At 38.0% G+C, this 23542-nt stretch overlaps 1 long non-coding RNA gene across 3 annotated transcripts; it reads right to left on the reverse strand.

Annotated features, from left to right (window-relative positions):
• Positions 1-4175: 4175 nt before the first annotated feature.
• LOC118804114 lies at positions 4176-21284 on the reverse strand. 3 transcript variants are annotated; one of them, XR_005006967.1, is made up of 7 exons: positions 21125-21284; positions 17351-17594; positions 17019-17164; positions 11884-12025; positions 6132-6253; positions 5346-5405; positions 4176-5137 (listed from the first exon to the last, which is right to left on the reverse strand). It is a non-coding gene; the product is annotated as an uncharacterized LOC118804114 (long non-coding RNA). The 3 variants fall into 3 exon arrangements; XR_005006968.1 differs by lacking the exon at positions 17351-17594; XR_005006966.1 differs by lacking the exon at positions 21125-21284 and having other exon boundaries at positions 4177-5137; positions 17351-18275.
• Between the last annotated feature and the right edge of the window lie 2258 nt (positions 21285-23542).

Genomic DNA, 23542 nt, shown 5'->3' on the forward strand with positions numbered 1-23542 from the left:
TCCAACTGTATATGTGGGCTATTCATGGGAAGAAGAAAGAAATAGTATCAATACAAACTGAGAGTAAGTTACTTGATTTTTATAAACACTTGAAAATAAGCCTTTACGGCATTACGGCATGTTTCAGCCTAGTCCTAAGACCATTTTCCAACCTCTCTTTATCCCTTAGAATTAAACCAGCTGTTTTTGTTACTGTGTCTTTAAGACTGATTTATATTAATGACCTCTGAGCGAATTGGTTGCCCTGTATTGTGCCTTGTTCAAAATGCAGATCAGGCTGAAACACTCCTTATAACTTCAGTGGGCGGGGCTAAACTGCTGTTGGCTCGAGTAGGTGGATATACGTAAATGTGTTGGTTTTCATGACATCACAAAAACAGTGAATTCAGAATGGGCTGTCTTTGCAGCTTGGCTTCCATTTATGGACTGTAACAATTCTTACATACTTCATTTGAATTTTTTACAGGATCAGAACAAAAATTAATGTTCTAAGTATTCAGATTTCAGCAACAATGTTGAAAAAATTTAACTGCTTCTCTGTACACACCACCTAGTTACAGTCATCAATGCATTTCTCATTTAAAAGATCATAATGATTCTTATTTTTATATAGTTTATATATATTCATACTCTATATTACAGAAGGATTTGATTCTGAAGTTTGGGGGTTTGACGCATAGTGTGGTGTGTTTGACTGATAACACTTGTAATTACTTAGTTTCATCTTTAAACCCTTAAAAAGCTGCAGGCCCAAAGTTTTATTACACACTTCTATAACCTAAGAGTAGCTCAACCCGTTTGTATTGGTGGCCCTGTTATAACTAAATAATAAGTCTTAGTATGTAAGACTATTTAAGGGGTTAACCAGGAGGTACCATATTGTACTAAGACCAATACTTTTTACAGCATTATTATATCTGCTGACTAATCTTCATTGTTTTGATTGCGGCATGAATTTCTTTGTAAATTGTGGCCTTTGTGGTGTGAAAAGCAAACTTTTGGAAATGTATGGAATTTGTGCAGTTATTGTCAAGTTAGCAACTGCATGCCATCAGCGTCCATAGTGGTGGCTACTTATAGCATATATGTTTGAATAAGAACTATGGATATGATTTCATAACTACTCTTTGGGGCCTTTGTTTGTTTATCAAACATTTGTGAAAGGCAGCAACTGTCACATCCTTAGCAGGGGATTCCCCTCCTCACCTGCAGAGGTCACCCTCACCTCAGGTTTCTCAACTATCTGATTGGTTTATCATTTGTCATGCTATTATTTTGTTACATCACTGCAAAGTCTTCTTTAAGCTCTTGCAGTTCTAAGACTTGTGATTTTTGTATAGTGTATTTTGGTTTTTGACTTGTTTCCTGTCTTTCAGTTTACTTGCATTCAGATTCGGCCTCTGTTTGTTTGCCTCAGACTGAGACCTGTACTGGACTGGTTTATACTTTGAGTTTGGTTTCCTCTGCTATTGATAAAGTTCAACTTTGTGCCTAGATGCAGCTCCAAGAATGTTTTTTACCAACTTTGTTCCAGCACATTCTAAAACAGTTGGGACAGCAGCATGTTTACCACTGTGTTCCATCACCTTTGAATATTTTGCTGATGTATTCTTGCATGATAGCATGATAGCATCACCTGTTTAAGAGCATTTTCACAATGTTGCTAGTCTTGAACTGCCCTTGTTCCAACTTTTTTGGAATGTTTTGCAGGCATCAGTTTCAGAATGAACATATATTTACAAAAAAACATTAACTTTATCAGATAAAACACTAAATATATTGCCTGTATTGTTTCGGTTTCTGTTTTTATTTGCCTTTTATATTTTTATTTGACTTTATTTACCAACTGTCAGCACAACCTTTTGGAGTTTATATATGTATATAAACCTGATATTTTAATTATCAATGTGTAAAGTGCAGAACATTCAAATGCATTCATCTTCAGGACAGTGTTTACTGCATGGAGAACTGAACTAAAGCCTGTAAATATATTTCAGGTGAAAATCCAGGAGGCAGATTCAGTGGCTGTTAAACTAATATCTGCTTGTACTTCTGATCAGAAAAGTGGGTTCACACACAGCGCAGGGTTTAGCCGACATTTTGTTCAAGCTGTTGCGAGTTCAGGATGTGGAAACACATCCAGAGCAAAGAATCAGAGTCGAACTTCCAGACAGCTGTGGGACGGCAAAAGAAAGAGAGGCTTTTACAGGTCACCTCGTTGACAACCTGGAGAATAAAACACTTAAAGTTTATGAGAAAGAGCCCAGTGTTCACATACACGTTTACAGTGATGATGGTAGAGCTGATGTACAATACATAAAGAAATTACACAAGGATGACATGGTTCCATGTACAGCCCGGTATGGTTCTCAGACATATGTACATGAAAAACAGGTGTTTGGCAGATTCACAGTAAGGACCATAAAAACTAAACAGGGGTTTAAATCTTTCTCTGTTTTACCACTTACTGAATACAACCTCATCTACAGGAGGTAAATATGTACACTGCATAAATACATGCTAACTTACATTGCATCTATGGGATAACGACAGGCAATCAGATAGTGCCAACCAGGGTATCATTGTCCCCTACTTTGAGCCTTTAAGCCCCACCATTGCAAAGTTTGTTCCCACCCTAAAACATTACATTCCCACCCAAAATTAGGCCAGACATTCACGTTGATGTAAGCTGATGTTCTTATAAACTAGAAATTACTATACTTTGTTATATTTCCTTTAGGTGTCATTGAAATAGGATGTCATATTCTTATTCAATTCTTATCACATCTTTAGAACCACCCACCTGCCACAGCATCTTTACATTAGATATACAAACTCCTACCAGTGTAGATCAGGACTGGACTGAAGAGCTTGGGCTGCAGTTCTGGACAACTTCTGCTTGGAGCTACTGACAACATAGCACACTGTTTGAATGAAAGACAGTTCTGGACTGTAAGCAGGTCAGTCTTGCACTCTCACTCTCTGATTATGCAGTCTTTTGATGTTATTCTGCACTGTAGAGGGTGAAATACCTAAAATACTTTCAGTCCCTAGTTGAGGAACTTTCTGTTCAAACTGTTGGAAGTGGCGAGCCTTGACCTACCATGTTTATACAGGACCCGGTCTGGATACTCCTTTCATACCCAAGCATGATTGCATCACCTGTTTGGGATGTTTTTGTACATTTCACAATGTTCGTAATCTTAAGTTGCCTCTGTCACAACTTTTCTGGAACATGTTGCAAGCACCAATTTCAAAACCAACATATGTTTACAAAAGTAATAAAGTTAAGGTTAAACATTACATATCTTCTCTTTGTAGATTTACACATCACTGCTTTCTGTTTTTATGTACATTTTACCTACTGCCCCAATCTTTCTGGAATTGGGTGTGTATTTTTTCCCAATACACAATATACACTTTTGCATACAGCTGTGGTTTTCACTATTGTATGTGTTATTGTTGGAGTGGCCTTCAAAGATTCTTCTGCCCACAGGCCTTGTGAGACCACATCTGCCTCTGTGAGGGGTCTGCCACAGGCAGGGGTCACTGTCACCAAGCCTGCGGTAAGACCTAAAACCAACACTAGAGGGAGGCAGAGAGCCGCCTCTCAGGAATCAGAGAGACAAGACAGCCAGACAACTGTGTTCTGTGGGCTTCATGTTGTTGGAGTGCAGACACGTCGCATTTAACTTAATGTGTTGTATAATTTTGCATCAGCTGCAGAGTTGGAGTGGCAAGTGGGGTGCAATGCCACGGAAGGGGGCTCACTGCCACTCTGTAGACCCACTCCTGTTGAACACCTGCATTGTATGTTTTGTCGATTTTGCATTTTATGCTAATTTTACCATTTTACAAGGTACCATAACTTTTGCACAGACCACATTTGATATTTCTATGTCTTGATGATTTTTATTGTAAACTCAATAGTAATAGTGCATTAAATGTGAGTTCTCTGTAGAGGTTAACTTAGTTTCACTTAGAAAGTCAATGGAAAATGTGGAATATGACTGGGGTGCTCAAACTTTTGCATTGTGTGTAGGAACATTTGAATGAAATCTGACTAAATCAGAGACTCAGAGCAGATTACAATAATTAATATTACAGTAATATTAACTCTTTTTAAATGCAATCAGTTTACATTTAGAATAAATCAGTGTTTAGTGATCATAATCAGGTAAAGAAATGACTCAGGCCACATTTTGCATTAATCACATTGTTGATTCATATTTTTTAATGCAACAGTATAAAGCAAAAAATGCTATAAAATGAAATAAAACCAAACTTTTTTTCACCAGTTTCTTGAGTACAGAATGTTCTCACATCTTTTTTCTTATTTACAGTACAGGCATTCAGTAGTAGTTGCATTCTGTACATCATAACTTTAACCATATTCACCATTTAATTTGAGGACGTTTATAATATCATAATAAAAGCAGTAAAACATCAGAATCCTCATTCTTTAAATGTTCTACCTTCTTCATGAAATATAATTAGCATTCATATATAAAGCAGAGACTTTTATCCAACGGGGAAAAGCATGAAAGTAGACGCCCGTCTCTGGTGTGAAAATGAAGATGAGTAATTGAACAATAAGGTTTTGTTTGTAAGAGCAGGATGAGTGAGCTGAGTTGGTTTACAGCGGGCAGCTTTTTTGTTTGGTGCCACTTTAGTCTGATTTTCAAAGTGGACAGGCAGACATTTGTTTTTAACCTTTCCACAGCCAACAACCACATACAGTTTCTCAGTATTGATTTTCTTCACTTTACAACCACTTTTGACTTTCCTGCTTTCCACCATGTAAACAGTGAACCTGTGCTCACTGATGCACAGATTTCCAGAACCGTCTTCAAAGCCTTGACCGTTACAGATGCTTTCAACTCTTTTTCTGTCAGACTGTTTAAAGAAGGTCTGCAAAGGTACTCTTCCACAGAGTTTGTGTTTTTGTAGGTATCTTTCAAATATTTCATTCAGTTCTTTCACTTTCGGGTTTTTTTTAATATTCATTGACAGAATGTGCTTTTCTGAGAATTCATTGTAGCCGTCTTGTTTATTCCAAGCTGTCTGACAGCGTGAACCAGAGCCAGAGCTGCAAGCCAGAGCTAAGAGGAACGTCAGAAGAACAGAAAGCCTCATCCTGAAAGAGAGAGAGAGAGAGAGAGTGACAAGTATGTATAAAGAGAAAAATTATAATGTGTTCTATAATACATGAATAAATAGATTTGCTTACATTTTTTGTTGAGTTTTTTAGATATTAGACATTGTGTAGGCTGTGTTATACGTCAAAGAGCTTTAGTGATGTGATAACTATAGGTTATTAATCTGAGGTGGTCATAATTACTTACATTTACTCAGTTTCTCGCACTGAACCAGGAGTGTTTTGTCCTTTCAGGGAGCCGCCCTGCCTGTTATCATGAGCAAAAAGAAGAAATACACCCTTGAATTGAAAAACACTATTTTTACAGGCTGCAGGGTTGAAAGAATGAATACAGGTTTAAACATCACATTTACAACAGCCAGAACTGCTGTCACTCTGTCTGTGCTGTAGGGTCCGGCCCTTTAAAGGAGGGATTTCGGAGGGATTCTTAGCTTAACTCTACATTTGAGTCATTCCTCACACCAACTGTTGACCACTTTGGCTATTTCTGTGCCTGAATGCAGCCTAATATTGTTTGAAATACTGTCAATGTTCAGCCAATTATCATCCTTTTTCAACCACTGTAATAATGTCCAGCTGGATATGTCAGTGGAGCTTGGGAGTGCCAGAAGCATTTCTCTCCTCATGTCACAGTCTGATTGGTTGACGCTCAGCTTATTTGCATAAACCTCATTCAGTAAAAGATCACAGCAGCAAGAGGCAGCAGGGTTTGCTTATTATGTTCTGCTTCATATAAATGATCCACACAATATGAAAAAAAATCACATAGTATTTAGTTTTTACTTGTGCATTGTTAAAAATGTCAGCACCCCAACTTAAACCACCTCCCCATAAATTCTATCCCCACCAAACTGTATCACCTCTAACCATCTCTAACACCTCTATATACTCGGAAGGATCACTGCAGTTCTGTGAGTTTTTTTCTCTGTTTTTTTTTAGTGTTATTTCCACAAATCTAATAAATGAGGTTTACCTGGTTAGAAGTTTGCAGTGCTGTGAGTCTCACTAGCAAAATGTCCAAGAAGAGTCCTGTTGAACATTTCAGACTCAGTAACAGCTCAGTGACTCTACCCTGACTTTTATAGGCCCTGCAACCTGCAGGTGTGAAAGAGAGAGAGAGAGAAAGAGAGAGATTGAGAGAGAGAGAGAGAGAGTGAGAGAGAGAAAGAGAGCGAGAGAGCGAGAGAGCGAGAGAACAGAGTGAGTTAAAGGTGAAGAGATAAGAGAGACCTCTTAACTCTGGACTTCTTCTGCCTTGACTGAGGTGTGAATGATAGATAGATAGATAGATAGACAGACAGACAGACAGACAGACAGCTGACTGTGTGTGATGTAGATGCCACGTGCCCCTTCCAGAGACAAAATGGTGAAAATTAGCAGTGTAAATGTGATTTTTGTCATTGCATTGCTTAGTTTACATGGTTAACTCCTGTAATTATTATATTCTGCTGTACTTTGTGTGTGTATTTTACAGAACATGTTCTCTACTGTACAGTCGTACAAATATGCAAATGTTTGAACAAATGTTTTCTAAGTGAAAATAATTGAACATACAGAGAATAATTTAACTACTGAGAACACACTTCAGTTTGGCATTTTCATTCTGTAACCTTTAGTGCAAAATTTCTGTTTATTTATATTTGCATGTTATATTTGTATTTAAAATATAGGAAAAAAATTTCAAAGATCAAATGTGTCATCCTTTTGCACAGGCCATATTTTATTTCTTTATGTTATTATTTTTTTTTACTTTATTTTCGTTTTGCCCAATGTGTTAAATTTAGCAAATAGGCAATAATTTGTGCGTTAAAATGTGCAGAAGTGTGTCTCTGTAGAGGATGTGTTCACTTATTTTCATTTAGAAAATCAATATAACATGCCATTTGACCAGGGTGCCCAAACTTTTGTATATAACTGTATACTCAGAAAAGAAATTTTTAAAATTTGAAATTTGAAATTTACACTACTTGCATAGTTACATAATGTTCATTTCAGTCACATAAGCAAAAATGCAATAAATAATTATGTAATGTTCATTTTGACAAGAATTTTAAATTCAATTTTAGTCATTTCCTGAAAATTGTAGTTGGTTTAAAGTCACATTTTAGTCTGTTTTGTTTTCAGTCAAGATTTAGTCAGTGGAACTCAGATTTAGTCATTTTCTCAGACAGTTGATATGATACTGTAATGGATTTAGCTGAAGGATGTTTCTCCTGGCTGTAAAATTCCATGGGAAGAAAACAAACCTTGGACTGTTAGTGACCTACTGTACTTCTTTCATCCATCATATAAAAATGTCACTATGACACATAATGTTACATTAGATAGGAGAAGTGGCCAGCCATAGCTGTGGTGCCCGGGGAGCATTTGGGTGCCTTGCTCAAGGGCACTTCAGCCATGGACAGAAGGAGTGAGGGATTGAACTGCCAACCCTGCAATGGGTGAACAAACTGCTCTACCACTGAACCGTGGTCTTGAAATCAGTCATGAATACGCTGTGGAGGAACAACCATGCAAACATTCAGAACGACAAACTTAGACACTTAAAACACCATCACCCTGCTGAACATGCCCAATTTGTAGAGGCTAGAAAAAGCAAAGTGGCTAAAACTAAAGAGCATTTTTATTATTCAAAACATTTTGTTTTGGTCATTTTTGAGACCTCCGTTTTCAGTGTTTTTGTGTTGACCAAGATGTTTTTGAAAACAGAGAAACCTACATTTTCCACAATACCCATGTCTGATTAAGCTCTGGATGTTTTCATGACTGTTCCTCCATAGCTTAGTTGTGACTCTATGACCGGTGGATTTGGTTGGGGCAGCCGTGACTCAGGTGGTAGAGTAGGATGCCAGTTAATCGCAGAGTTGGCAGCTCAATCCCTGACTCTGACTTGAGCAAGGCACCCAAATGCTCCCTGGACACCGCAGCTATGGTTTCCCACTCCCTCTGTCTAACATTGGAGCTTGATATAAACCTAACGTTGTTCAGTTTTGATTCCCAACCAAAGTTTAATGTCTATCTAACTTTGGAGGTTTACGGCAAGCCAGTGCTGGTTTTTGATGGATAGCTGACTTGGAGGCTGACGTTGACCCAATTTTCATTTTCAACTAAAATTCAATGTCTGTCCGATGTTAGAGTTCAACGTCTTTCTGACATCATATTGACGTCCAGTGCCTGCTGGGATGTTTCCTGCATCTTCTACACTGACACCACAATATTTACCTTGACAAATACTGTGGGATGGTGTGTCTTTGGGTGTCTTTTCAAATTGGCTGTGTCTTTTATTGTCAATCTTGAATCTACACGGCACTCCATTCTCAATGGGAACGATACTCTCTTTTGGTTTGAATATAAGAGAAATATGGCCACAGACAATCTCACCTCTTTCTTTCCACCTGGCAGGCTGCTGGTGAAGATGTTAAATACATCTGAAATAGATCCAAATCACATCTTTCTTCATTTGCATTTTACCTATTGTTCCAATTTTTTGAATTGGATTTGTAGATTGTAGATTTTAGAATATTGCTCAATTAGTGTTTCCATGATGTCTGTCCAAAATTTATCATAGGTGTCAACTGGGTTGAGATCTGGTGACTGAGAAGGTCGTAGCATATGATTTACATCACTTTCATACGGATCAAAACATTCAGTGACCCCTCATGTCCTGTGAATGGTAACATCATCATCCTGGAAGCCACCACTCCCATCCAAATAGAAATGTTTCATCACTTGGATAAATGTGACCAGTCAGAATAACGTTGCATTGATTTTCAGTGACCCTTCACTCTAAGGGGACAAGTGAACCCAAACCATGCCAGCAAAATGCAGAGGTCAATTAGTCGCTGTTCCTATTGAACCAGTAGCCTGTTAAGTGGTTGTCAAGTTGCACAGCTTGTGTGTATGGGGCCAAGACTGGGACAGTGGAGGAGTGGAACACTGCCTTTGCTATTTATACTTTACATTTACTATTGATTACTATTTATCATTTTTTTTTCATTATTAATTTTAATATATTGAACTGTCACTATAGCATGCTAAGGTGAGGTATGCATACCAAGGTGGGTTGGGGGGACATTCAGGCCTGTTCCATTCTCTTGGTCTGTGCTGCACATGGTTTTATGCCACTGAACTCTCAAATGAAGAATAATCCATCAGAAAATATTGAATCATTAAGCAGAAAGAATTTAGGTCCTATATTAACAACTGCAGGGGTGAACTCTCAAGTTCCAAAGATGCTGCATGTGGAGTTCCTCAAGGAACTAAACTTGGGCTGATTATTCTTCTATAATAATGATTCAAACATAGCTTGCTCATAAGACATTTTCCCTTTATGCTGATGATGCTGCAATTTTGGTACCTCATAAAGATAAAAACGAGGTAAAAAATAAATGAAGTACTGAGCTTCAAAAAGTTTCAACAAATTGTCCCTTCAGTTATTGTCACATACAGTTCTTGTCAATTCATTAAGAATAGATTTTCAGACAGCCCAAAATGAGTTGATAGGTTTCTACTGAAAATACCTCCTTGTACACATTTGGAATCAGATCATTTCAAACAACTCAACCTTCTTCCCACAGAAAAAAAAGAGTAAATGGAACTAGACCAGTGCATTTCCTGAGGAAAATGGAAAGTGATTCTGCAGCTTAAGCTTGGTAAGATACTGCTAGGTGGTTGCTATGGTATCCCAAGTGGTTGCGATACTGTTGCTAGGTTATTGGTACAGTATCCCAAGTTGTTGCTAGGGTGTTGCTAAGGGATTGCTATGGTATCCCAGGTGTTTGCTAGTGTTGCTAAGTGGTTGCTTTAGTATCCCAGATTGATAGGGTGTTGTTATCCGGCTGCTATGGTATTTCCGGTAAAACAGAGCTCAGAGTTATTATCCAGTGTATAAACACAGATTATATCTTTGCTGGTTTTGATATCTTAGCTTGCTCAGATGGTTTGAAGATGCTGTTTTTATACTCTGGCTTGGTGCTGTGTGATGATATATTGCTCTGATGTTGGTTGTATATTTGTAGAATTCTATATGTTCTATTTGTGTAATTAAAAAGTAGCCCTGTCATTTAGTTTGATTTACTTTATGTAACTGTCACTGTCTATCAAGGCAGGTGGGGAGCCTACCAAGGGGGGTGTGGGGGTCGGTGGGCATTCTGGCCTGTTCTGTTCTCTTGGTACATGCTGCATCTGCTTGTGCACACTCGTGGAGAGTGTGGTGAAGAATGACTCATCTGACCTTATTGCTTTTTTTCCACATCTCTGCAGACCAGTGCTGATGGTTTTACACCACTAAACTCTTAAATGCGCATCTGTCTCAGAGAGGTTTATGCACAGCAACTCTATTATTAATATGTATACATAAAAATATGTAGTTGTGGATGGACTGCTCTTACTGACACAGTCTGATCACATACTGTACTGACATTCAGTGGAACAGTTGCTCTAACATATCGCACTAATACATGAGCATCACAGTTTAATGATGTCTTTCATATAGATCTAAAAGCAGAGATGACATTAGGAATACAATGGAATGTATGGCAATCTATGGCAATGCGTAAAAGTTCTGTATGAATATATATATATGTATATATTGTATCTTCATTTTGACATAATTTGAAAATGCCTGTCCTTTACATTGTACATCATTTTTATGATGAATGGACCAAAAGAAATTTGAATTGAAAATTATTTGAAAAGACGTCTGGTTCCTTTGACTTACATCAAAAGTAAAGTATGTTTTTTTCCTTCTCTCTCTCTCTCTCTCTATGTATATATATATATATATATATATATATATATTGTGTGTGTGTGTATATATATATTGTGTGTGTGTGTGTGTGTATATATATATGTATATATAATATATATAAATAATACTTGACTACTACATATCAACATTATAGTACAAAGCAAGTTAATCAGTCAGAGTCAACGAACACAAGTGAATCTAAAACGAAGTGAGATGTTTCAGATTCAGTAATAGGTGAGTGACTTTTCACTGACTTTCTTCTTTCTTGGCTCCCTCAGCCCAGCTGAGGTGAGAGAGACAGAAACAGAGAAAGAAGAACAGAAAACAGCTCAACCTAACCTAGATTAGATGTGTGTGAAAAGATCTTCACAAGTCTTCTGATGAACAAGATAAGCTTTGGTTTAACTTCACGACACTCATTGAAGTGTTACATCTCAATCCTGATCTAGTCGAGTCTGACTGAGGTGTGAAAACACTTCAACGGGTCTTCTGATTCAGGAGGTTTTCTTACATGAGCTCACATAAGATCATAAAACCGGCACAAATGAAGCTGTGTTTACTTTAGTATGTTATGACCTGGTCTGTGGTCAGTCTGTAACTGCATGGTGTGAGATGCATCTGTATGCTTTGTAAGTGCATGTAATAATTTTTACAGCATTTGGCAGACGCTCTTACCCAGATCAACTTACAAATTTAATCATTTTACACAGGTAGGCAAAGGAAGTGTTAGGAGTCTTGCCCAAGGACTATTATTGGTATAGCGCAGAGTGCTTGACCAGGTGTGCATCAAACCCCAGTCTACAGCGTAGAAGGCAGTGGTGTTACCCACTACACTACACCAATGACCACTAATAATGACACCCACAGAGTGAATACTTTGCAAATCAAAGCTTTCTTAGCAGCTCACCCTGGGAAGATGATTCTCATGGCTTCTAAAATCCAAACCACCACATTGTTTAGTATTTACATTACATACCTTTGATACGGTATACACTCCTGGCCACTTCTCCCATGTGGAATTTATGTTCTCAAGGGGTACTAGGCACCTGGCAGCAGTATTTTTAGCAGTGTCCAGACTTTCACCACTCTGGAGGCAGCTTGCTCTCGACGTTTCAGTCCTACCAGAGAAGAACATTCATTTTCTGTCTTTATGGCAGAAACCTACTGCTTGCTGCCTTAAAGGGGAACTCCACCGATTTTGGAAAATTACTTAGTCATTTAATGGTTTAGATGTAAGCGAAATCATTCAGAGTGGTTTGGTGTGAAATACGCCTTTCAACAGTCACTATTGTAGTACTAGGAACCAAACGTCGTTATGTCTGCACTACCAATATCACCATTTTATCTGCTATCCAAAATGACCAGTGAACTTACATGTGTCTTATAAGGTTTTATATGTCACATTGATAATGGCAAAATAGTGCTAAATATGGTTGACCCCAATTTTGTCACATGGTGTCAACAAAAACTCATCGCTTATGCGAGTAACGTTATGCATCAGAGGAGCCACGATAGATCACAGTTGTACCTTTCTAGTTAATTATTCGGAGTGGTGGTGAACTGCGCTGGACCAGGATAGTTAGCCTGTCTAAATGTCTCGGGTATCAAGCGACACAATTATAACAATTTTGTGTAATAACTTCATGGGATGTAGCTTTTAGAGCCATTAAAGGGTTCAGATGTCTGGTTCCTAGAACTACAATAGTGAACAATACTGACGCATTTCACACCAAAACACTCTGAATGATTTTGTTTACATCCAAACCTTCGAGTTCCCCTTTAACAGCTGCTACACTATTAGTAGTAAAACACTGGAGCCCCACATGTTCACAGACATCAATGGGCTTTTACCTTACTGGATATATACATATACATGGGGCCAGGACTAGGACAGTGGAGGAGTGGCCATTACAGCCATTGCTAACATAAAATGACTAATCTCCTCATTACCATTTACTGATAGTTTTCCAACATTATTAGCCACTTTATTATGTTTATCTATTTCCATTACTTTATTTAACTCTCACTGACGTCTACCAGGTGTGTGAGGGGGTTGGGGGGGCATTCCGGCCCGTTCTGTTCTCTTGGTGTATGCTGCACCTACTCGTGCACACTTGCGGGGAATGTGGTGAAGAATGACTCATCTGATCATATTACTTTTTGCACTTCTCTGCAGACCAGCGCTGATGGTTTTACACCACTAAACTCTCAAATGCTCATCCGTCTTTGATGGGTTTTTGTGGGTCTTTGCACAGCAAATCTACTATAATGTGTATATATAAATATGCAGTTGTGGACAGACTGTTCTTGTTGACACAGTCTGATCACATAGTGCACTGACATTCAGAGAACAGTTGCTCTCACATATCGCACTAATACAAGAGCACTTACTGAACGTGCACTTTCAACCACAGTTTAATGATGTCTTTCGCTCAGATCTAAAGCAGAGGTCACTTTAGGACCACAGTGGAAATAAGCCTATGGCCTTTATTGGGTTTTTTTATCCTTGGCGATTTTTCAATGCTTGTAAGTTCTGTGTAATTGTCAAACAAATCACTCAGTATTAAGTAATGCAGGGCTAAATATCAAGATTGTGGTACAAAGGAAACTAATCAAGGGCCAAACTGTCAATCAGAGTCAACAAGCACAAGCGAAGCTATGACAATGCAAGCCAGCGCTGTTGGTCAAGATGCTTCAGACTCAATAACAGCAGAGTGAATCTTCACTGACTGAAGGTGTGAAAATGCCTTAAGTTTTCTGATCAACTAGATAAACTAGACTTTGTGTTCAGCTTCAGCCTCTACTGAAGCATTAAGGAGTAAATTAAGAAGTTAAAGCATTCAGGTTTTCGTATATGTGCACTGAGCTCACATGAGAGAATAAAACCGGCACAAATGAAGCTGTGTTTACTTTAATATGTTATGACCTGGTCTGTGGTCAGTCTGTCACAGAATGATGCAAGTATATGCTTTGTGAGCACATGTACGTTGCAATTCAAAACTGTCTTAGAAGCTCACACTGTTTTATCTATTTCCATTACTTTATTTAACTCTCACTGACGTCTACCAAGGTGTGTGAGGGGGTTGGGGGGCATTCCGGCCCGTTCTGTTCTCTTGGTGTATGCTGCACCTACTCGTGCACACTTGCGGGGAATGTGGTGAAGAATGACTCATCTGATCATATTACTTTTTTGCACTTCTCTGCAGACCAGCGCTGATGGTTTTACACCACTAAACTCTCAAATGCTCATCCGTCTTTGATGGGTTTTGTGGGTCTTTGCACAGCAAATCTACTATAATGTGTATATATAAATATGCAGTTGTGGACAGACTGTTCTTGTTGACACAGTCTGATCACATAGTGCACTGACATTCAGAGAACAGTTGCTCTCACATATCGCACTAATACAAGAGCACTTACTGAACGTGCACTTTCAACCACAGTTTAATGATGTCTTTCGCTCAGATCTAAAGCAGAGGTCACTTTAGGACCACAGTGGAAATAAGCCTATGGCCTTTATTGGGTTTTTTTATCCTTGGCGATTTTTCAATGCTTGTAAGTTCTGTGTAATTGTCAAACAAATCACTCAGTATTAAGTAATGCAGGGCTAAATATCAAGATTGTGGTACAAAGGAAACTAATCAAGGGCCAAACTGTCAATCAGAGTCAACAAGCACAAGCGAAGCTATGACAATGCAAGCCAGCGCTGTTGGTCAAGATGCTTCAGACTCAATAACAGCAGAGTGAATCTTCACTGACTGAAGGTGTGAAAATGCCTTAAGTTTTCTGATCAACTAGATAAACTAGACTTTGTGTTCAGCTTCAGCCTCTACTGAAGCATTAAGGAGTAAATTAAGAAGTTAAAGCATTCAGGTTTTCGTATATGTGCACTGAGCTCACATGAGAGAATAAAACCGGCACAAATGAAGCTGTGTTTACTTTAATATGTTATGACCTGGTCTGTGGTCAGTCTGTCACAGAATGATGCGAGTATATGCTTTGTGAGCACATGTACGTTGCAATTCAAAACTGTCTTAGAAGCTCACACTGGGAAAATGATTCACATGGGTTCTGAAAATCCGAATCACTACGTTGTTCATTGGAAACTCATACATACCTCTGAAATGGTACCATACACTCCTGGTCACATCTCCCAGCAGTACTAGGAATGTGGCAGCATTGTTTTTGGCTTCATTCTGAAGGCAGCTTGCTTTAGAAGTTTCAATCCTAATAGAGAAGAACACAATTTTAAAACCAGATTCATTATTTTTTTTAATACATTTAAAATCTTCATCCTTCATTATGGTAGAGTTTTAAACACTGGAACCCCACATCTTCATTGTGTAGACATTGTTGGGCTCTAACCTTACTGGATATCATCTCAATAGAGCTTTCAAAAGCTTGTATACACGAGACCAAGGCTAGGATTGCAGAGGGGTGGAACGCTGCCTTGGCTAAAGTAAAATTACTAATCTTCTTCTGAACTTCTGTTAGTTATATAGGGGGAAGGTTGGGGGCATTCAGACCTGTTCTGTTCTCTTGCTGCACATGCTCTTGCTCATTTGTGGAGAGTGTGGTGAAGAATGACGCATCTGACCATAACGTTTTTCCACATCTCTGCAGACCAGTGCTGATGGTTTTGCACCACTAAACTCACAAATGTACATCTGACTCTGAGGGGTTTATGCACTGCAACTCTGCTATAATATGTATACACTGTTCTTGTTGACACAGTCTGATCACATAATGCACTAACAATCTCAGTCACCCGAGGAACAGTGGATATTACATATCACACTAATACACGAGCATCACTTTCACTGCGTGTGCACTTTCGACCACAGCTCAGTGATGTCTTTATCATAGATCTAAATGCAGAGGTCACTTTAGTCACTGTTCCTATCGAAACAGTATCATAAAGCAGTCTTTATAACTGAAGCTCCTGTCATCTGCCCAGTAATAAAAATCTTTTTCTCTTGTCATCTTGATCCAAATCCAGTAGCACTCTTTGTCAAAATACAGACAAACAGCAGCCGCTGATTTCACATCACAAGCTTTGATTATCTATACCTTTTTAAATACCCATGAAAAGGGCCCTTTCCATAAATGCTGTTGGCTGCGCTGTATATGTTGTACAATACTGTAAAAATAAAGATGATCAGCGCTGTCAGAACTGTCTGAGATTCAGGTGCAACAACAATGATATGCAGTAATACAGTGTTACATTGTTTAAAGTTTCCCAAAAACTCAAAGCATGATCTTAGTTGATTACTTGGATTTGTTTGGAAAAGTAACATCCATGGGAACCAGGAGAACGGTGAAAGAGCATGACTACTGTGTATGGATGGTTGTTGAACTTTTTTGTCATGTATGGTGAAAGTTATAATTTAATTTCTTTGTTTTTCTTACTGCTTCTGCTCTCTGCTGTCTTGTTCCACAGTTTTTTCTTCTGCTGATCTAGTGTGTGACTTTATCTGCTGACAAGTCTACCAGACGCTACTCCTGAAAACCATCCCAAGAACATGATTCTGCCACCATCATGCTTCACTGTAGAGATAAAACTTGCAGCTATAAGAGCCGTGCCCGGTTTCCTCCAGAAGTAACACTTGGCATTTAGGCCAATAAGCTCAATCTTAGTTTGATCAGACTATAGAACCATGTTTGTCATGGACTGTTAGTCCTTTATGTCCTTTTTGGCTAATTACAAGTGGCTTTCATGTCTTTTACTGAAGAATGCTATAAAGATAGATGTCCATCTGTTCAGTACTAGCAGTGATAAAAGTGTTGTGTGGTCTAGTTCAGTCCTGACTCAGGTGTGAAAACACCTTAACAAGGCTTCTGTCCAACAAGATAAACTACACTTTGTGTTTCGCTTCAGCATCTACTGAAGCATTAAAAAGTAAACTAAGAAGATCAATCATTCAGACGGTCAATCTGTAACAGAATTGTATGAAATGTGACTCTTTGCTTTGTGAGTGCATGCAGTCACAACACCAACAGAGCAAATACTTCGTGATTCAAAGCTTTCTTTGAGACTCATACTGGGAAAATGATTCACATGGCTTCTAAAAATACAAACCACCACAGTGTTCATTAGAAACTCATACATACCTCTGAAACTGTACCATACACTCCTGGCCACTTCTCCCATCGGTACTTCATGTTTCCAAGGGGCACTAGGGACCTGTCAGCATTATTTTCAGCAGTATCCAGCATTTTCAACATTCTGGAGGCAGCTTGCTACCAACGTTTCAATCCTAAAAGAAAAGAACATACATTTAACACCAGATTCATTTGTTTGAACTATGTTTTCAAATTTTTGTCTGTTTTTCTGCTACAGAAATCGGTCATACTTTATTTGGATGGCCCACTGTAGGCGCTTTGTAGATATTCAGTCTATTTTTAACTAACTTTCAACTAAATATCTATTAAATGCAACTGACCTTGAAGTTGCGTGTGTGAAACCATTCACTCTCCAGTCCATACAGTCCCGTATTTTAATATTTTATTCTAATTGTAAAATCTTATTCTCTGGTCATTTTGCTCTTGTATTACTGACTTTGCTGTCCAGTGTCGACCACAGGAGGATGGGTTCGACTTTTGAGTCTTGGTTCCTCTCAAGGTTTCCTCCTCTTGCTATTAGGGACTTTTTCCTTGCCACTGTCGCCATTGGCTGGTTCACGGGGGCTTGGAGGATGGAAAGTAGTCGTGTAACAATGGGTCATTTTTGGTACATAAAATCAGACAAATGTTATAAATGGACCATAAAGAGAACAATAAAATATAAGAACAGTGTAAGATATCTGCCTTTTAAATATTATATTACTACTGATTATGAACAGCTTTGACCCCATTTTTTTCAGTTTAAAGACTTTGTTGTGACTTTCATTTGATGTAAACTCAATGATTTCTGGATAAATTCTGCTGCTGAATTTATGCTGACTTATATCCCATTGACCATCCGAGCACTAGTATATACAATTAAATAAAATTCATTTGTGCTAATATAATATTTAACGGCCCTTAAAATGCCATTGTGGTTTCAGCTAAAGGGAAACAGTGAGGCCAAGTCGATAAGGGCAGTTCAGGTCAGTAAATTAACTTTTAATTTGTGATAGGTGCATGGGGTGTATTGAGATTTCAGAAGTAGGGAGCCCTTTTTCCGCGGGTGTTAACAATGTGGTAATAAAGTTCAGTGTATATATATTTAGATATTTTTATACTGAGATAAAAATCAGTTAAAAGTTCTAAAAACGGGGGCAGTCGAGGGCTGGAGGTTATGGAACCAGCCTTGTGATCGGAAGGTCGCCAGTTTGATTCCCTGAGCCGACAGTACATGAATGAAGTGCCCTTGAGTAAGGCACCTAACCCCCAACTGCTGCCCGGGCGCAATGGATAGGGCTGCCCACCATTCCGGGCAAGTGTGCTCAGTGCCCCCTTGCATGTGTGTTCACTAGTGTGCATGTATGTGGGTGTTTCACAGCACGGATGGGTTAAATACGGAGGTCTAATCCCTCTGTGTGCAAACAAAGTTGGTCAATGGTTCTAAATTCTAAAGTTTTTATACTGACATCACTTGTTCAGTTTTTATACTGAAATCATGAAAATATGTAAAACTAACGTCCAACTATACTTCTGTCTTTTCATTTACTTGGTTGGTTTAGCATTCATTGCCAGCTTTGGCATCAAAATCAAATGAAAGTCAAAATAAAGCCTTTAAACTAGCCAAATAAATTGTTTCAAACACTGCTGACCAATCTCACACCAATAACCTTTCATTTGCATTGAACTTAGGGCAGCTGTCTCCTGTTCTTTAGTGCTTTTTAGGCACAGTTTATCCAGAAAACCTGTGAAATGGTTAGTCTGTGCAACACTTTACAATGATCCACTCACACAAGTGTCTCAGCTCTGACTGCCAAATGTTTTATGACATCTAATACAATTTGAAAACATGCATCTCAAACTACTATAAACTCCAGGCTTCCTACTTAACATCACTAACCAATGTAAACAACTGGAATGATGGACATGATTAGCACTTCCAATCTACAAACACGACCAGCTGGCTTGTTAGGTTCAAATGTGTGCCTATGAGTGCATTTAGGCTACGCTCACATTTCAAGTTTCGTTGCTCAATTCAGAATTTTGGTCAGATCTGATTTTTCTAACTCGAAGGTTCACACAATAAGTGGTTAATGATATAGTAATATTACAGTAACAGGTTATTCTTAACACAAAATGAAATGCTAATTTTCAAGTTGTTACTAAATAATAAGTTAATAATTGTAATGGTAACAAATCAGTAATAAAATGGTTAAATAACAGTAAAAAGCTGTACCTAACCTAAAAATGACATGCTATTTTTCTGGTTGTTATGAAGTTAGTTATTGTTGCGGTAACTAGAAAAATAATTGTACAGACTTGAAAATAAAGGTTCTGTGCAGGTACATTTTTCATTCATCAAAGTAAAAACAATGTAAATGTACCTACAAAGGTACAACAGTGGTTTTAAGGTCAAACTGTGAACCTTAAATAAGCTTTTCCAGGTGAAAAGTTTGTATTTGTACCTTTTCATAACCGAATTTCTGTAAAACAGAACAATAAAATAAAAGCCTGGAGACAGACGGGGTGTGTGGAGTCAGTACTTAGAAAATATAATATCAGTGGATAATGGTACAGTTATGTCCCCTGACTAAAGGTACTGAGATGTACCCTTGAGGGTCCCACCCCAGTAACAAGAGGGGTACTGCCCCAGTGACAGTTTACCACCTTTATTTCTGAGAGTGTACCAAATTACAGTTGTGCATAAATAAATGTTAAATGTTGATTTTCAGTTTGATATACACAGTGAGTCTAGCTCTTAAAGCATAATAACTGCTTAATCAACATATCAAATCAATCATTTGAAATCATTATAGGGTTTTATAATGTTAGGGTTACCACAGAAACAATAAAGCAGTTCTGCTGAAATGATGTGTTGTTAGTGCTGTGAAATACTAATTCACACAGTTTTACTTAGTTTCTTATGGCTTTTAATAATAATATGCAGAACGATGTACAAACACAACGCTGTACTTACAGTGAAACTAAATGGTAGTGGAGCTGCAAAATGCAAATTTACTTTTTTACATCTTGTTTTCTCAGATTCCAACATTAGTCCTTTAAAATAAAAAGAGTAACTGCATTTAAATCAACTGCCATTATGTTATGGAAGTGTCTGCATGATTGTTCTATTAGTTTTAAACGTAGGCGCTCCTGTAGACACGTGCTGTGATGAGGTGAATATACTGAGATTATACAGAATCCAGGAAATACAACATCACATTACTTTTGTGTTACCTGTTAACAAAATACTGTTATTCTACCATGGAGCACAGATCTGACAAAAAAGGTTCAGAAATGAGTTCAGCGGTGGAAAAACTGACACCACACCACATATACCTTTATAAAAGAGGTTTCTCTTCATCTTAACTTATTATTTAATAACAAACAATTACCATATGTTTTACGTTAGTATAACTTATTACCACTATGTAAGCATTTTATTACTAACTTATTACTTAGTTACAACTCAAAAAGTAGCATGTAATTTTAAGGTTAGTATTACTTATTACCATTATATAACAATTTATTACTAACTTGTAACCGTTATCATACTAACTTATTATTTTGTATCAACTCAAAAAGTAGCATGTCAGTTTTAGGTTAGTATTATTTATTACCATTATATAACCATTTTATTATGAACTTGTCATTGCTACAATTACAAACCTATTATTTAATAACAACTTGAACATTAACATGTCATTTTTGGAAAGTGCCACTTGTTACTGTCATATTACCATATCATTACTCATTTATTACCAATGTGTAATGTAAAGTGCTACCAAAAACTTTTGAATGAATACTGCAGGAACTTCTTGTGGTTAAATGTCCCATCAGTAGCCTAATTACCAAACAGGCACAAACATTCAGGGAGATCTGAGTCTACTGACAGAGAACACAGCAGAGTTCATACTGTAAAAGTATAAAAGGCACAAGCTCTGTTCCATTAACTGGCATCATTACACTCAGCAGAGGTCAAAACACAGGCAGCACAGCTGACTGTATACTGAATATCCAGATACAAGGCAAAGGGCAAAAAGGAAACTGCAAGACCAGAACACTCAGATCCAAATATGGCCTAAAATGAAGAGCAGACATGGTAAGTGACTTACCGCAGAGTACGTCAGTGAGGGCCAAATCGGATTCAGTTTCCTCAGTGTTTTGTGAACAGAATGGGTTTCTTTCTGCTCCTTTTTTGGTCTGGTAGTCGTTACTGTAGCGCCCTGGCACGGGTGCCCAGCTAACAGGTTAAAATCTTAAGCTAGGAAGAAGAAAGAGAAAGTGGTGAACAGGCAGCCTCACTGTTTCCTCTTTGACTCAGGAGAATAGGTTAGAATCCTCAGAGCTCCCTCTAGTGTTCAATCCAGCAACAAACTCTCAACAGCAAAGATTTTGAATTGCTTTTGAGTAAATAGCATCACATTGAGAGAGACATTTGCATTTGCATAATCTATTGTGCATTCGCATACAAATGGACAAAAGTATTGGGACACCCACACATCACACCTACAGGAGCTTTTATGACATCCCATTCTAAATCCATAGGCAATAATATGGAGTTGGTCCCTCCTTTGCAACTATAACAGCTTCCACTCTTCTAGGAAGTTTTTTACAAGATTTTGGAGAGTGTCTGTGGGAATCTTTGCCCATTCATCCAGAGGAGCATTTGTGAGGTCAGACACTGATGTTGGGCGAGAGGGCCTGGCTCACAATCTCCATTCACACCAAACTCACCCAACCATGACTTTACGGATCTTGCTTTGTGCACTGGGGCTCAGTCATGCTGGAACAGGAAAGGGTCTTCCCCAAACTGTTCCCACAAAGTTGGAAGCATATAATTGTTCAAAATGTCTTGGTTTCCCTGCACTGGAACCAAGGAGTCTAGACCAACCCCTGAAAAACAACCCCATAGCATCATCCCTCCTCCACCAGACTTTACAGTTGGCACAGTGCAGTCAGGCAGGTAATGTTCTTCTGGCATTTACCAAACCCAGTCTTGTCTATCAGACTGCCAGATAGAGAAGCGTGATTCATCACTCCACAGAATACATTTCCACTGCTACAGAGTCCAGCTTTACAAAGTTCCATCCGACACTTGCATGCAGCTGCTTATCCATGGAAACCCATGCTATGAAGCTCCCAGCACACAGTTCTTATGCTGATGTTAATGCCAGAGGAGGTTTGAAACTCTGCAGTGCAGAGTGTTGGAGATTTTCATGCACTATACACCTCAGCACTCGGCAACCCCACTCTTGCAGCAGGGAAGTCAATGTCATGTTGTGTGTGAGATGAATAGAGCTTTATGATGTGTATTAACCTGCTATAATGCTTGGGGTTGTGTGAGCGATGTGTTTAGGCAAGAACACACTAGTTTCTTTGTCTTTACCATATGACACTAATAGAACAAACTGAAACTAAGTTATGTTCTATAAGTGACAGTGATGCTAGATAGCAAAGCTTAAGTATTAAATTATGTGGGCAGATGTTGTTATTTGAGTATCTGGATATCTAAGCTCTTCACACTTACTTGGTTCTCATTCTGGTATTCGAATAAGGCATGTATAGCTTGAAAAAAATATTAAATAAATGTTTGATCTTTACATGACATAGAACAGCAGTGAAGGCTCCTCTAACAATATTTAAATTGCAAGATTCCCTGAAAAACTGCAAAACGCAACATCAAGAATATATTAGATGCATTTCTTACAGGCTATTAAGGCCCATATATTACAGTTTCCTTGTGTTTTATTTCTCTCTCTGATGTCATCTTTACAGATAAAACATTTGTGTTATTTTATGCATGAAAAATGGTCGTAATCAGTTTTTACAAGACCATTTTCTAAGCTATCGCTATCCTTTAGTTAAACAAGCTGTTTTACTGTGTCTTTAAGACTGTGTGAAGTACTAGCTGCTTATAGCATGTACATTTCAATAAGCACTTTGGATATAATGTTGTAACTATTCAGTCCCACTTTATATTAAGTGTCTCTAATAACTGTGTAGTTACATGTGAACAACATCTGCAACAACAATGTAACTACTAATGACTTAGTCACTGTTACAGATGGATTGCAGAAGTGCACGTTATGTAATTACACATGTGTATCAACTTCAGTTTTGCCTCATGTAATTACATAAGTGTATCTTAATAGTTGTAACAGCCTAGTCTCTCTCATGTAATTACATAAGAGTAATAACACAAATGTAATTACATTTGTAATCAGACTAGAACAGCATTTTTTTTGACGTTTTTTTTTTTCCAGCAGTAAAAGGAAGTATCTAATAACGTACATTAAGGCATTACTTACACTGTATCTGCCAGCTTTCCTTACATTTAGCTAGCATTTATGTTGCAACTTTAAACCATGTATATTCTGTATGCATATGTGACAGTACAGCAGACGTCTTTTACAACATGAATTAAATGTGTTGGATTACTCTCAAAGCAATGTCTATATTACTACTCAATTATTACATAGTACCTATATAAGAACTACTTAGGAACTGTCCACTTATTTGAAAGTGTAACT

Source organism: Colossoma macropomum, unplaced genomic scaffold (assembly GCF_904425465.1).
Source record: "Colossoma macropomum unplaced genomic scaffold, Colossoma_macropomum, whole genome shotgun sequence".
In the NCBI taxonomy this organism is placed as follows: Eukaryota; Metazoa; Chordata; class Actinopteri; order Characiformes; family Serrasalmidae; genus Colossoma; species Colossoma macropomum.